Genomic DNA, 4,853 nt, shown 5'->3' on the forward strand with positions numbered 1-4,853 from the left:
GCAGGGCATATCCACCCATAAGGGCAGTTGGGATGAAGGACTTAAGTTAGTAACCTCCAGCCTGTAAAATCCCCAAAAACATTGAGCACCACATATGCCATTTGGACTTTGCATCCAAAAAGTTTCTTAAACTGACTGACTGATCACAGCGGTTTCAGGTTGTTTTCAGTCCATGTTTGAGCTGCCTCAGCCTTTAGTATAATTTTTCCATAAAGGTAAATACTTATATTGTGCTTTACTATCTTCTAAAAAGCTACAAACTGAGGAGGAAGCATCTTGCTGCTGGTTCGAGAGCGATTGTGGCCGTTGACAAACTGTACGTGGACGGACGGCTGTTCCGGGACCCGGAGATCACCCCCTGGCTGTGCTGAAGGCTTTCAGATCCGCGCTGAGAACATCTGCGCTGCCCAGAAGAAACCCGCTAAACTTACTTCAATGAATGGAAAACAGGATCATCAATAATCCACACCTCGATCGCAGGAAAACAGTCTTTTTTTTTTCTTCGTCACTTCAGTCCCACTGATGTTTCTATTGTTGTTTTGTTGTTGTTTTCGTTTTCCCTTCTATCTCTTTTTTTCTTTCCTTTACTCTCCCCCCCCCCTCTCCCCCCTCATTATACGTAAATCACCTGGAAGCAACTCATCCTCGGTAAGTATTTATTTATGCACGGAACGGGCGCGCGCTCACACAAGCGCACACAGGGGCGTGCACATGCGATCCCGCACACACACGCTGACATACTGCAATCACCTCACACAGGCTCTCATAGGACGCACGCGACACACAGCTCACATAACCAGAAAACGTTCACGCGCACAGCGCTTCTCAAATGCGGGCACGCGCACACGGACTGGCACACAAGCACTACTTAGCTTTACACCTTTTCAGTCAGAGCAGTTATGAACAGTCTTAACATCGTTAGCTGGAATGTGCGTGGACTTGGCTCTGAGCCAAAGAGACTGAAAGTGTTAAATCACCTGGATGGTCTAAAAGCAGATATAGCTCTACTGCAGGAGACCCATTTATCAGATTCTTTGAATCACCTTATGTGCTGCTTACAATTTCCAGTTATATACTCTGCCAGTTACAACTCCAAACAAAGAGGAGTTGCTGTTTTAATTAATAAAAATCTTAATTTTACTCATAAGGATACAGTTACTGACCCAGAAGGCAGATTTGTAATCATTAATATATCCATTCAGAATAAGGACTATTGTATAGTGAGTATTTATGGTCCTAATGTTGACGACTCTTCCTTCTTTCACAGATTCTTCACCTCACTCTCAGTTCACTCTGACTCCACAATCATTATAGGAGGAGACTTCAACCTTGTTTTGGACCCTGAACTTGACAGACTCAGCACAGCAGCAAACCAGCGTACATGGCGGTCTGCAAGTATTCTAAAGCAGTACATGAATGATCTGGGTCTCTGCGACGCGTGGCGCTCATGTCACCCAAGCACTAAAGGGTTCACCTTTTTTTCTCCAGTTCACTATTCACACTCCCGTTTAGACTATTTATTAATCAGTAACTCTCTTTTAAAAAATATTCAAAGCTCCAATATCCATCCAATTATTATCAGTGATCATGCACCAGTCTCTGTAAACATTTCTAGGGAAAAATCCACACCCTCTGGTACAACCTGGAGGTTTAATACGTCTCTGTTAAAGGACCAGGAATTTCTTGAATTCTTTAAAAAAGAGTGGGCAACCTTCTTAGACTTCAACAATACTCCAGACATCCCACCGTGCGTTCTTTGGGAAGCAGCAAAGGCAGTCATGAGAGGGAAAATCATTTCTTATTCAACGCACAAAAAACGCAAAGAGAAAGCAGATTTATTAGAATTAGAAAATAAAATCAAAACCCTGGAGACTGCTTATGCTGCTTCTGCACAGGAACACATTCTGGGAGATCTGAAAAATTTAAAGCTGCAGTTAAATGACATCATTAATAAACAAACACAATTTCAAATACAAAGGCTACGACTTGAAAGATTTGAAAACTCTAATAAATCTGGCAAATTTCTGGCTAATCAGCTTAAAATTAACAGAGAAAAATCATCAATCACCTCTATTATGGACCAAACAGGAAATGTCACCCATGACCCGGTCAAAATTAATAACGAATTTGAAAACTTTTATAAAAACCTGTACACACCGCAGATCAATCCGTCAGAGCAAAGTATTGACTCATTTCTTAATAATGTAAACCTACCCAGGCTAAATGAGGATCAAATCACAAACTTAGATTCTCCGCTCTTGCCGTCTGAACTTCATGAAGCTCTGTTACTTATGCCCAATGGTAAAGCACCAGGGCCTGATGGCTTTCCTGCTGAGTTTTATAAAGAATTCTGGGAACAACTGGCACCAACATTTTATAAAACTGTCACATCTATTAATGAGAGCCAATCAATGCCACCTAACATGAACTCAGCCAACATAATTCTTCTTCTAAAACCAGACAAAGATCCCACTAGTCCTTCAAGCTATCGCCCCATTTCTTTAATCAATGCAGATGTAAAAATTATCTGCAAAGCACTAGCACAGAGAATAGAAAAAATCACTCCTCACATAATTCACTTCGACCAGACTGGATTCATCAAAGGCAGACACTCGGATGATAATGTCCGTAGACTAGTTAATATAATAGACTTTGCCACCATTAAAAAACAGGAAATGACGGTACTATCGCTGGATGCTGAAAAAGCCTTTGACAGAGTTAATTGGAAGTTCCTTATTGCTGCCCTCCATAAGTTTGGTTTTGGAGAAGCATTCATCAATTGGATCAAAATATTATATCACAACCCCAATGCATCAGTTAGAACTAATAAACAGACTTCAAACAGGTTTTTTCTTGGAAGAGGAACCAGACAGGGCTGCCCACTCTCTCCTTCTCTTTTTGCTATATTCATTGAGCCTTTAGCTGCAGCAATAAGACAGAATGAGAGCATTATAGGAATAAAAACCAAACACAGCCATCATAAAATTAGTCTTTATGCGGATGACATATTACTGTTTTTAAGGAATTTACATTCTGTAAATGAAACAGCAATGATCATAAATGAATTCTCCTCCATATCAGACTATTCCATTAATTGGAATAAGTCTGTTTTATTACCACTCAACAGGAATATGGAACAAAGACTCACAATTCCAGTTAAAACAGGAAATATCAAATATCTGGGTATCTACTTTTCCCCCAAACTATCAGAACTGGTGCAGCTAAACCACACCCCATTACTGAAAAGCATACAGGACGATCTAACACGCTGGACCAACCTGCCTCTGTCCCTTATGGGCAAGGTAGCCACGGTTAAAATGAAAATCTTACCCAAGGTTAATTATCTCTTCTCAATGATTCCCACACAACCGCCATTAAAATGGTTCAAAACATTAGACTCATCCATATCAAGCTTTCTATGGAACAACAAACCTGCAAGAATTAGTCTAAAAACTTTAAAATCTGCAAAAAGCTGTGGAGGATTAGAACTACCTAATTTCCACAAATACTTTCTTGCAAATAGATTACAATATATCTTAAAATGGTTAAAAAATAATCCAGAAACCAACTCATGGTTAGACTTGGAACAGGTGTTATGTGGAAAGATCAACCTGTCACAGCTACCATTTATTAGCCAAACAGTTAAAAAACAGGATTGTTTCAAAAGCATTAATATAAATGCCACCTTAACAGCCTGGTGGGAATTTCTCAAAATATCAAAATCATCAATTCAACCGTGCAAAATGACACCCATCTGGAACAACCCGGACATCCTTATTAACAAAAAAATGATTCACTTCCCAGCTTGGCAAGCAGGGGGCATAAAACAACTAGAGCACGTAATTATTGATAGAAGATTCATAACCCCCCAGGAACTTCAAGACAAACATGGAATAAATAACTTCTTGGAATATCAGCAACTTAAATCAAGTATTACTAAAAAGTATAAAATTAAAGACGACGATTTAAAGCTACCAGATGTAGTTACCACTCTGATTAATTTTTCAATGAATAGAACTCTCTCCAAAATATACAAACTTTTATGTAATTTAGATAACAATATTGCCCTTCCAACAAAAAAATGGGATGCAGATTTGAGCATCAGCACAGATGAAAGCTTCTGGTCAGAACTTTGTCTAAACACCTTTAAACTGACAAAAAGTCCAAATCTGCAGCTAATCCATCTCAAAACTCTTCACAGAATTTACTACACTGGACAGAGGATGTTCAAGATGGGTCTCAGTAACTCAGACATTTGCGAGCACTGTGATAATAATCTACCCGACAGCTACATGCACGCACTGTGGTTCTGCACTCCTGTCAGGGCTCTCTGGCAGCAGGTATGTGCCGATTTATCAGTCTGGCTTAAGGTTTCAATCACTGCCTCACCGTCACTTTGTGTGCTTGGTGACATGAGTGCCATCGATATAGAAGAAGGATTAGCATCTATCATTTTCATAACTCTTTGTATTGCCAAAAAAACTATTTTAATAAATTGGAAAAACAAGAAAAATATAAACATAAGTCAACACAGAAATCTGCTGTTTGATCATATCAGCTTGGAAAAAATGTCAGCCCAAAGCTCAAGTAACTTTGAAAGAATTCAGTCTCTCTGGTCTCCTGTGGTTGACTCCATGACTTAGGGGGTGGAGGGCCTGGTCGTCGCTGCTCCTTGCCCTTCTGCCGTGGTTTGGGGTGGGGGTCGGGGCTTCCGGTGCCTGGCGGGGGCGGTGGGGGGCTCCGTTGGTCGGGGGGTCGGGTCCGGTGCCTGGGTGGGGCGGGCTGGGGCGCTGCGTGGTCCTCTGGGCTTGGGTGTGGGGGTGCGTGGTGGGGGGGTGGGGTGGTGGTCTGGC

General features: G+C 41.1%; 1 long non-coding RNA gene across 1 annotated transcript; it reads left to right on the forward strand.

Moving 5' to 3' along the window:
* The first annotated feature begins 245 nt into the window (after positions 1-245).
* Positions 246-4,513, forward strand: LOC144989437 (uncharacterized). Its single transcript, XR_013653612.1, has 2 exons — positions 246-1,387; positions 4,202-4,513. It is a non-coding gene; the product is annotated as an uncharacterized LOC144989437 (long non-coding RNA).
* The last annotated feature ends 340 nt before the right edge of the window (positions 4,514-4,853 follow it).

Source organism: Oryzias latipes, chromosome 23, assembly GCF_053564925.1.
Source record: "Oryzias latipes strain Hd-rR chromosome 23, Olatipes_Hd-rR_3.1".
Classification (NCBI taxonomy): Eukaryota; Metazoa; Chordata; class Actinopteri; order Beloniformes; family Adrianichthyidae; genus Oryzias; species Oryzias latipes.